The sequence below is a fragment of the Microcaecilia unicolor genome, chromosome 10 (genome assembly GCF_901765095.1).
Source record: "Microcaecilia unicolor chromosome 10, aMicUni1.1, whole genome shotgun sequence".
In the NCBI taxonomy this organism is placed as follows: domain Eukaryota; kingdom Metazoa; phylum Chordata; class Amphibia; order Gymnophiona; family Siphonopidae; genus Microcaecilia; species Microcaecilia unicolor.
Genome location: NC_044040.1, coordinates 57,627,036 through 57,638,765, shown reverse-complemented (window position 1 = coordinate 57,638,765; position 11,730 = coordinate 57,627,036).

Genomic DNA, 11,730 nt, shown 5'->3' with positions numbered 1-11,730 from the left:
CACAAATCGGGAGATGTGCGTCCTTCTCTCAGGGTCGCCCAAATCATCATAATCGAAAGCCGATTTTGGGCATCCCCAACTGCTTCTCATCGCGGGGACGACCAAAGTTCCTGGGGGCGTGTCGGAGGCTTAGTGAAGGCGGGACTGGGGCGTGCCTAACAAATGGGCATCCTCAAGCGATAATGGAGAAAAGAAGGGCGTCCCTGACGAACACTTGACCGACTTTACTTGGTCCTTTTTTTTTACGACCAAGCCACAAAAATGTGTCCTAAATGACCAAATGACCACCGGAGGGAATCGGGGATAACCTCCCCTGACTCCCCCAGTGGTCACTAACCACCTCCCACCCTGAAAAAAAACTTTAAAAACTTTTGTCTTTTTTTTTTTTTAGCGTATGGGTGAAGGACATCCTTCGCTATGCCTCCATCCCTGTGATGGCAGTTGAGGATGTCCAAAATGTGGATGTTTCTGTGAGAAGGATGTCCATGCCTGCTATGCTTCCGACACCCCCTTTATTTGGATTTTGGATCACAAGTAGCAGCAGTGGGATTTAAACTGGCCACCTCGCAATTGCAAGACCAGTGCTCTAACCACTAGGCCACTCCTCCACTCCACTCCCTTGAAATTTGGCCGTCCCGGTGGGGGAGGGGCAGTATGCAGGTCCCTGGGGAGGGAGGTATGTGTATGTCAGAAGAGGCATAACGAAGGCATGGACGTCCTTCTTTCAAACATTTTGGACGGTCTCAACTGCCCCCCCCCCCACCCACCACAGGGATGGCCAAAGTTCAAGGGAGTGGATGAGTGGCCTAGTGGTTAGAGCACTGGTCTTGCAATCCAGAGGTGGCAGGCTCAAATCCCACTGCTGCCACTTGTGATCCAAAATCCAAATAAATAAAGGGGGTGTTGGAGGCATAGCAGGCATGGACGTCCTTCTCACAGAAACATCCAGGCATGGATGTCCTTCTCACAGAAACATGCACATTTTGGACGTCCTCAACTGCCGTCACAGGGACAGAGGCATAGCGAAGGACGTCCTTCACCCATACTCGAAAGAAAGAAAGAAAGAAAGACGTCCCTGACGAGCACTTGGACATTTTCACCTGGACTTGTATTTTTCTAAGGTTGTAGATGGCAATTTATTTAAGGTTGTAGACGGTTATTATACACGAAGCTTGTCTGCATGTATGAAGCCGTCTTTGGCATGCGCAGAGCAGCCACGCATAATGCTTGGCTGCTCTGCACTGGCTTCCCCTCCTTGGGAAGGAAATCATGTGCAAATGAGCTAACAGTGAGCAGCTCATTTGCATGTGATTTCCTTCATGCATGCCCGTTCCTTTCCGACTTGCTAAGCGATCGGTAAGGGAAGGGCCTTTTCCGTTCAGTTAGTGCATCAGTTAGTCCACTGCAGTACCCCCTAGGGTGCCCGGTTTGTGTCCTGGCATGTTAGGGGGACCAGTGCACTACAAATGCTTGATCCTCCCACAACCAAATGAGTTGGATTTGGTTGTTTCTGAGATGGGCGTCCTCGCTTTCCATTATCACTGGAAATCAGAAATGACCAAGTCCTGGGGACGACCATCTCTAAGGTTGACCTAAATTTGCTGATTTGGGCGTCCCCAACCGTATTATCAAAATGAAAGATGGCTGCCCATCTTGTTTCGATAATACGGGTTTCCCCGCCCCTTGCTGGAGCCATCCTGCGAGGACGTCCCCAGGAAAACTTGAGTGTCCCTTTCGATTATGCCCCTCCAAGTCTTGCAAATGTCTTCACATTCATGTACATTTTTCACAATTGGCTATCTCAAAAATGCCAATTTAGAATGCATTAAAGTACGAGTTTGTTACATTGATCTATGTACATACTCTACATTTTCAATTTGAAAGGATAATTATAGAAATTTTCCAAAATAATTATGAATAAGAAAACAAAAAGTCTAGATACAACAAGATTTCACTTTCCTTGAGCTAATATATGGCAGAAGCCCCTTATGTAGCAGTTTAACAGATATTTACCAACTTTGTACATGGTAACTGTGCAGTGTCTACCTATTCTTCAAGCTCTTTAAATTAGACTGAGGATCATCTGTGGACTGAAGTCTTCATGTCTTTGCCACACATTTTCTCTTGGACTGAGTTTTGAGCTTTGGCTGAAAAAAACATTCTCTTCTTGCTGAGCAACTCCATTGTTGCATTTGTTTTGCACTTAGAAGCATTGTCCTCCTGAATGGTGAACCATCTTCCCAGTCCAAGGTCTGAGGCTGATTGGAACTGGTTTTCCACCAGTATCTACCTGTACTTTGTACCACTCACTTTTCCCTTGATGTTCACAAGACTCCTTGTCCCTGCTGCCGCTAATGTATCCCCACAATATAATGCTGCTACCATTAGGCTTTATTGTAGGATGGGCGTTAGATGATGTAATATATTTGTTTTATGCTACACATATTGCTTAACATTAAGACCATAAAGTTCCACATTGATCTCATGAGACCACAAAATCTTTTCCCACATGCATGCAGTGTACCCCCGTGTTTTTATGCAAACACCATGTGGCACATCATATTGCTTTCTTCAGTAGTGACTTCTATCTGACCACCCTCACGTTCAAGCCATTTTTGTGATGGGGTAATCTTGAAATTGTTGAACAATCAACATTTTTCTCCATCTCAGCCAGAGACTTCTGTCATCGTTTGGAAGTTATCTTACACCTCACATTGATCTTTCATAGCAGGTTCCTTAACCCACAGACACTGATTATCAGTGCAATGCCTTGGTGATGTCAGACTATTTCTACTTTATAATGATGGACCTAACAGTGCCCCAAGAGATATTCAAACACATTGAAAGTTTCTTATGGTTGTCCTCCAATGTATACATTTGAATAACTGTATCTTGGAGTTATCTCAGTAGCTCTGAGGGGGCATACAACAAAGTTAAGAGGGAATAGGCTCAGGAGTAACCTAAGGAAGTATTATTTCACAGAAAGGGTGGTGGAGGCGTGGAATGGCCTCCCGGTGGAGGTGGTGGAGTCGAGGACTGTTCCAGAATTTAAAAAGGCATGGGGATAAGCATGTGGGATCGCTTAGGAACAGGAAGAATTAGGGGTTACAGAGGATGAGCAGACTGGATGGGTCATATGGCCTTTATCTGCCGTCATGTTTCTATGTTTCTGTGCACAGCATGTTTAGGTGTTTTTTCAAATTCACTTCATATAACAGAATGCTTGCTTTGTCAGCCAAAGTTATTTGAATTAGCTCAGCTGTTGTGATTGGATAGAGGTGGGATCCATTTAACTTATTGTGGGCTTTATTAAGGCAATTTTTGAAGCCAAGGTTAACTTGGGTTTGCTGTGAAAGGGGATGTGAAGACTTATGCAATAAAGACTTCAGTTTCTGATTTTAATTCTTTAGATCTTGTGGTCTGTAGGACTTGTGCATTCATGACTTCCTCTTTCCGTACTACTCCTCTTTCCTGGATCAATTACTTCTTACTCTCCTTTCCTATTCATTCATAGTCTGTTACGGCAAAACCATTGCATAATCTTTTGGTTATTCATTCCTGGTGGGGAGCAGGTGGGAGGAAGAGGGGTTGGTGGTTGGGAGGCGAGATTAGTGGAGGGCAGACTTATACGGTCTGTGCCAGAGCTGGTGATGGGAGGCGGGACTGGTGGTTGGGAGGCGGGAAATACTGCTGGGCAGACTTGTACGGTCTGTGCCCTGAATAAGGCAGGTACAAATCAAGGTAAGGTATACACATATGAGTTTGTCTTTTTGGGCAGACTGGATGGACCGTGCAGGTCTTTTTCTACAGTCATTTACTATGTTTTGACTAAAGTATTTTTGTTTCTAGAGGTAACATTCTTACATACCATTATTCATCTTTATCTTATGAGGAGAAGTTGTTGATGTGGTCTTGCTGCTTCTTTCTGTTCTTGGTGATCTTGTCCTCAGAATGACATCCTTATAGCTTGCCTTGGATCACATAGAGGGGTATTTTTGAAAGAACATCCAAGTCAGAATTGGGGCATTCTGCTCATAACATTCAAAACAGGAAAAACATTTGGATTTCCTGTTTGAAAATACGTGAGAAGGATGTTATTGCACTTAAAACATCCAAAATGAACAGCCATTTTCCAAAATAAAATTTCCAAAATATGAATGGCAAAAAATCAGGCACAATAATGTCTGTCTGATCATTTGTGCAAAAATGGCCACACGTCCCTGCAGAGTAGAGCAGCCCAGTGTGCATTGCAGTAGACTTTAAACAACGAGACCCAGGTACAAATTCCACCTATTGTATCTAAAGGTAGCCATCTATAGTAGCCATCATGCTTGCAGGTGACTTAGAAATACCTACTGTACCTGAATTTATATATTCCAGAAGGGCTCACATATTTGTATAGAAATAAGAGTTAAAGTGGGAGTTACACCTGGGTCCAGTTGTTCAAAGTCCACTTCGCTGACTACTAGTCTACTCCCTACACTTGCTTACTGCTCTACTAGGAATGGCCATAATTCCTAAAGTTGTCATAGATCCTGGTATCCACTGTCACTTTCACTTCTTAGGGAGGTGGGAGGGGGTCAGTAATCACTAGTAGATTAAGGAGGGGTCATGCCTTCATCCCTCCAGTGATCAGCTGCTCAATCATGGTACATTTTTGTACTGTGGATATGATTCAAACAGGTCTAGATAAAAACATCCTTTTTTATCTTGGACATTTCTTCCCATTCCATTATCGCTAAAAGATGACCTAATTTTGGGCCTGCCCTTGTCCCATTCAAAGCATATCTCATAAGTACATAAGTATTGCCACACTTGCTATTTGGATGAACTGCAGTTTCGAAAATCGCAATTTGGATGTTTTCGACAAATGGACCTTTTTGGCCATTTTGAGATGTCCATTTGTTTCGAAAATGAGCACCATACACTGTTTCATGCAAGGAGGAAAATATGTTGAGCTGAACATCACTGGAGAAAGTCCAAACTACCTTTGGACCATAAATATTGCGAGTTGCTCACCTCCAGTAATAAATTAATTAGGCAAGCTATTTCATCAGATCATTATGCCATATTACTTATGAATAAAATTGTGCATTTTCAGGGATCCTCTGCTGTGCTTTCTTACACTTTCCTGAATTGCCTCTGGAACCAATCCCATCAGATGGTAGTCCTGAATCTGTAGTCCCAGATAGGAGCTATTTCCCTCATTCTCTTCCCGTCATTACATCCTCAGTGAGGTCCCAGCTTACTTATTTAAGTAATGTCAGAAGGCTTTGCCTCCATTTATTCTTGAATTTCTCAATACTAGCCTTTCACAAGGTATTGCGCTTGAGAGGTGGAAATGCTTACTCATCAAACCTTTGTTGAAGAAGCCTATTCTGGACCCTTCAGTCCCTAAGAGTTATAAACCAATTTCAAATATTTAATTTCTTGCTAAAGTTACTGAGAAAGTAGTAGCACAGCAGATTGTTTCCTTCCTAGTGAAATGTGTTTCCATCCCCAAACCGAGTTTGCATCAATCCCACAGTACAGAAACCTCTTTGGTATCATTATGCTGATAGACATGTGTTGCTATTACAGCTGGATTTCTCATCAGCATTCAACACTATTGATCATTCTCTCCTTTTATGCCATGTGACTCAGGTTGGTTTTCAGGGTGCTGCTATGAATTGGTTTCAATCTTACTTTTCCATCAGGAATTACTGTGTCACAGTTTAGAATTCAAATTCTGTGTCTTTTTTTTTCTTGATAGGGTCCCCAAGGATTCAATTCTGTTTCCCCACCCTTTTTTGCATTTTTATTGCCCCATCCCCCCTTGCCACACTCATTCAGGGTCTGGGGATTAATCCATAGCTGTATGGAGACAATATTCATATTTTGGTTGCTAATTCTCCTGGGATGGTATTTTCCAAACCCAGCTTACACATACATTGGACCAGATTGCTGTAAATTAGCTTATCCAAATCTGAAGCTCTTTGGATTTCAAGGAAAAGAGACGTCTCCCATTTTGTTTACAGACTAAATATAGTATAACTTCATTAGGAGTCATAATCATGACTTCAGCTTTGCTCCATTTTTCTCATGATTGTACAGAAAAATGTTTTCTCTTCTAGGCATTAGGTCTTTGAAATTATCCCCCAGATTCTATATATATATCGCCGAGATTTCCATATGGAATTCGGAGTGTATTCCATAACAATGCGCATAACTTAAATAGTTAACAGGATATTCAGCACTGATAATTGTTAATAAGAAATAATCAGCACTAATTGGTATTAATTAGACTTTGTGTGCATTACCCACTAGGTGTAGTCTGCAAAGTGGTGCATTTTTATAGTTCTTTTCATGTTGAAAGTGTAAAGTATTTTGTGTAGGTCAGTATTACAAAATTTTTCGATGTTATAAAGATTTTTACGAGGCACTGAAGGTACAAATTTTCAATTAGGACATGAAATAAAGGTCAACAGACAAGTTGTAGGTGTGATATTGCACCTGTTAAGGGTTGTAAAATAAAAAGGGTAGGTGGTACAATTACAGAGGAATGAAAAAACAGGGGTACAAGCAGCAGTATTTACAGTTATGGAGGGACAGTGCTTAAGAATTAGTAAGGAAAACAGTGCTCCTATGAAGTACCAGTGTATTTGTTTCAAAATGTAGAAGTGTTGCTTTCACATACACAAAATAATACAGCATGGTAAAATTCCATGGGAAAACATTTTTCCAGGTCAGACATTAGTGACCTTTTGATTAGGATGCTAAAAGAGAACTTCAAAACTACTCAATAATGTTAGACGTTTCAGCTTAATATGCTCAAAGACTTTGAAACAGATGCATAGGCAAAGGATTTCTCTGTGGTTAGTAGCCCATTTTGGTGAAAGTGTAACTTCCATAGTAAACTTTCTCAAGAAAATTTGCATGGGGCTTGACCAAACAAGATAACCACATTTCATTGAGTTTGAGAAAGCCAGCCCATGAAGATATTTTTGCATTACATTTTTCATTAAATTTTGAATTGTGCCATTTTGCATGATATTACAAAGAGATCTTAAACATGAAAAAGATGAATAAAACTCAACACACAAGCATTTTTTGCACAATTCAGTGCATTTTGCATATTTTATGTTTGTAGACCATGTCTGTGAAAAATTCACAGTTTAGTAGATCAGCCTCATAGTTTTCTTCTATAATTGTAAATTTTGCTGTTTGTGTCCCCAGTTTTCTCAGATCTTGGAAACACATTGTGTCAGCCTCTTTTCCCCTCCAAGTTCATAACTCTTTACAGTAACACAATTGTAATGCAACCCTCGTATATCTGGGTTTTATCATCAGTAGTTCATTCTGCTTTATTTAAACGTAGACAGCGGGGCTCATTTTCAAAAGAGAAAAAACATCTAAAAAGTGGCATAAAGCAGCATTTGGAGGTTTTTTTCAGCAACATGTCCAAATCGGTATTTTTTGAAATCCAGTTTTCAGACATTTTCTTTGCAGTTCTTTTGCAGTGCATCCAAATCCCAAGGGGGCATGTCAGGGGTGTGTTAAGGGTGGGATTTGGGTGTTCCTAAGACCTGGACATTTTTCAGCCGTAATGGAACAAAATGAAAACATCCAGGACAAAAATTAAGATGTTTTTAATAATGACAAAGCCACAAAAAGTGCCCTAAATGACCAGATGACCACTGAAGGAATAAAGGAATGCCCCCCCTTTACTCCTGCAGTGGTCACTGACCCCCCCCCCCAAACATGTAAAAGAAACAGTACATGACAGCCTCAGACGTTATAGCCAGTCCTATTAGAGCAACAAACAGATGCCTTGAGTAGCCTAGTGGTCAGTGAAGTGCACTGTGGAGAATGGGACTCAGGCCCATAATCCACTCTGTTACATTTATGGTGGAATGTGTGAGCCCTACAAACCCACTAAAAATCTACTGTACCCATATATAGGTGACACCTACAACCATAAGGGCGACTGTAGTGGTGTACAGTTGAGTATAGTAGGTTTTTAGTGGAACGATCCCCTTTAACTCTAAGATAAGTACATTTTAATACTTCACTATATTGATAAAAGTCATTTTTGAAGTTGAAAAATGAGTGGAAGTAATTGACTAATAATAAAAAGAAGTAATAGTACTAGATTTGGAATTTGAGATGGACTGATGACAATTTGAAGTGGTAACTCCCTTTGATGGGATTCACTCATCAAGAAATTGCAGCTCTGATGGTCCTTTACCTAAATAAGAACAATTTGTTATTTAATGGTAGACGGTATCTAATTAGCACTAAATACTAGTAAGTCATCATTATATTCAATTCTGCATTCATTTATCCTTTGCCATAATTTTTGTTAATTTTATACTCTCCATTAAAGGAAGTTATCAGACAGTTAGAGCACAGGATATGCATAAAAAGGTTTCATACATGCTCTGAAGGGCTATTTTTCAATTCTCACTTCAGAAATGGCATGGTGATATCAGCAGGGCACGTAAATATGGAAGTAGGGACAATTAACTCTTCGTAGGGTTCCTACCTGCCTCCTTATTAGCCTTATCAAACAGTATAATTTTCAAATATTTAGTTTTTTATTGTAACTTCATATTATATAAAGGTTTTGAAAACAGAATTGTTCTCATGCAGTGGACCATACCCTGATGAAGCCATTTGGTGAAACATGGCCCAAGTTGGCATTGGGTCCTTGTGATATTTTAAGATAAGTGAAAAGTAAGTCTTAGTTTAAGATTTGTGATCTTTATAAAATATGAAGTTACAATTAAAAATTGATTATTTGAAAATTATACTGTTTGATAAGGCAGATGAGGAGGCAGGCGAACCATGGACCTGTGTGTTCATGTAAAGATTCACCACTGAGGCCGAGGGAATACTTTGTAGAATTCCTGCTCTATTTCCAACAAACTTGCTCACATTCATGTCATTCTCATACATAAACAACATCCTGGGCAACTTGAAGTTTGTGTCTTCGCCTTCATATGGGAACATTATAGAGAGAACATGCGCTGGGCATATTTTCTAAGCTTGGGGACTTCTAGCGTAGAATTCCTCCTTGGAAAGTACTCCAAACAGAAAGAAAGGAGAGCATTCAGAAGCATCTTCAGAACTTACTTATCAGGCAGAACTGTTCAGATGGCCAACAATGTCACCACTGACACTCAGCTAGAAAGAACTGGGGACATCAGTTCACCCTGCAGAGGAGCTTATCATGCCTTCTTTTCACTTACTACCTAGCAAATATCTGCTTTTACAATAGATAGCTCTTTAGGTTAATTCCACAATGATCCTTCAGCAGCCTAAAAAACTGAGTAAATCAAGTATGCTGACTTTATTGATATCTAGAGGCACAGTTTCATATATATTACACAGGAGAACCATTTTCTCTGGGTTTTTTTTTTCCTCTTTTTCCCATAACCTAACTGAATATTTGCCAGGTGTTGTTAGGAAAAGCTGAGTGTTCTCTGATGCCCTGTTTATTATTTTAGTAATTAGTCCACCTGATAGGGAGGAATATGTCTATTTTGGAAGATAAGGGTTTTTCTTTCTGCTGTTCATATCTAAGTATTTATAGGTTAATGGGAGGTCAGTCAGACCATTTGTCAAAGCATAGAATGCTCCAAGGACATTTATTAGATGCACAACTATCCTTTTGCTTTTTAAAAATGGATCTGCTGCTGTTTTATGTGAGTTAAATAATACAGTTAAGAAATAAAGAGCCATATTTAAATTTCAGGCAGAAAAGAACAAGCCTGAAAGTCAGTTTACTTGCAAATGTCTTCAAATAGCACATTATTTTAATTTACTGTAACTCTTGAAAGAGAAACAATTCCTACAACATTAATGAAAGCAGAAACTTATTTAAGACATTGTCAGGATTTTGTTTAAAAGTACTAAACATGCTTTTAGCACATGTTTATTTCTTAATCTTTTCATATATTGGCAGCATATTGATAATGGGGAAAATTTTCATACCCCTCAGGGAACTTGAAAGTTCTTGGGCACTTTGAGACCCTTTTACTAAAGCTTAGAAGGGTCCTTTTTCAAAGGCATGCTAGCGTTTTTAGCGTGTGCTAAATGCTAGAGATGCCCATATATTCCTATGCAAAACTCAAAACAATGTCCCAAACATCCAGTTTTTCATCACAACTTTCCTATACCTGCAGTGAACTGACTAAATTTACTTAATTTTTTTTGGGGGGGGGGATCATCAGATCTAACTGCAGCACAACTCATATGAACAGTTTTGTTCTTTCTTCAGCAAAAGAAATGATTGTGGTGCACATCATCATTAGATCACCCTGAATTTTTACATTTTTCTTTGCTTTTCTTATTTTACATCTTTCATTTCTCATAGCTGCATGATCTAATAGCATTTATAAAAAAAAACGTGCAATCTAACAGCAACTTATCTTCATACGGCGGCAGTCTTTGACCGCAGGAGAACCTCCACCGACATGGCCAGGTTTCACAATCCGCTTCTTCAAGGAAGAGGCTCTCATAACAACATTCCAGTGCTCCTGCATATAGAAAAAATGGCAGCCAAAAATGGCTGAAGAAAGAACAAAACTGTTCATATGAGTTGTGCTGCAGTTAGATCTGATGATCCCCCCCAAAATTAAGTAAATTTAGTCAGTTCACTGCAGGTATATGAAAGTTGTGATGAAAAACTGGATGTTTGGGACATTGTTTTGAGTTTTGTATAAGTGTTAGTCCTCACACTCATTGTTCTGGGTGGGCTCTAATTTGAATACTCATATATTCCTATGGGCATCTCTAGCATTTAGCGCATGCTAAAAACACTACTGCACCCTTTTAAAAGACCCCCTGAAAGGACAACTTGCACTAAATACTACGCATCCTATTTTATACCTATGGGCTATGTGACACTTAGCACATGCTAATGTCCATTAGCGTGCTAGGCTTTAGTAAAAGGGCCCTTTGTATTCACAGATCTCCAAGCTAATGTTGAAAAGAAAGCTTGCTGGAAAGTTTCCCTTTAAAAATGTGCAAAGCTGGCACAATGAGAAAGCACAGGGATTTCAAAAATGGAATTCACATGCTCCACATGCTTTTCCTTCCTCGTCTTAAACTGGCCCTTGACTCAGCCCCTTTTCCCTGGAGGCCAAATATACTATGGAATATAATGCAGTCCTTTGAAGGGGAGGAAGGAAGACTATTTTCAGCCCTGGGAATTTACTCAGTAATAGCTCATGGGGTCTTTTACTAAGCTGCGGTATCGTTTTTAGCTCGCAGTAGAAATCAGCTGGTGGTAAATGCCGAGATGCTCAATATATTGCTATTTATTTATTTAAAGCATTTCTATTCCAACTATCCCTAAGCAGATTCTAAGTAACACATACAAATCATCATATCAGCACAAAACAATGACAAAATAAAATAACTATTTATAAAATATTAAAGAAACATAAATACATTCTAAACACACAAGCAAAAAGGCAACCACTTGCTGACTACAATAGTCAAACATTTACTTTGAAAACAGAAAGATTATTAGCCTTAAATGTGCCATAATTTTATAACACATCAAAGAAAGAAACGTTGCCAAATATGAACATTTAATATAGAGACTTCTCAAAGTAGAGATAAGGGCTGGTTTTTGTGACTATGAGATATTGGGTTCCTGACTGGTTTTATAAAAATGATCTCCAGAAGTTTTGGGTTCTAGAGTGTGTTTGTCTAAGTCTTTTCATTGAGGTTAAACGGAGG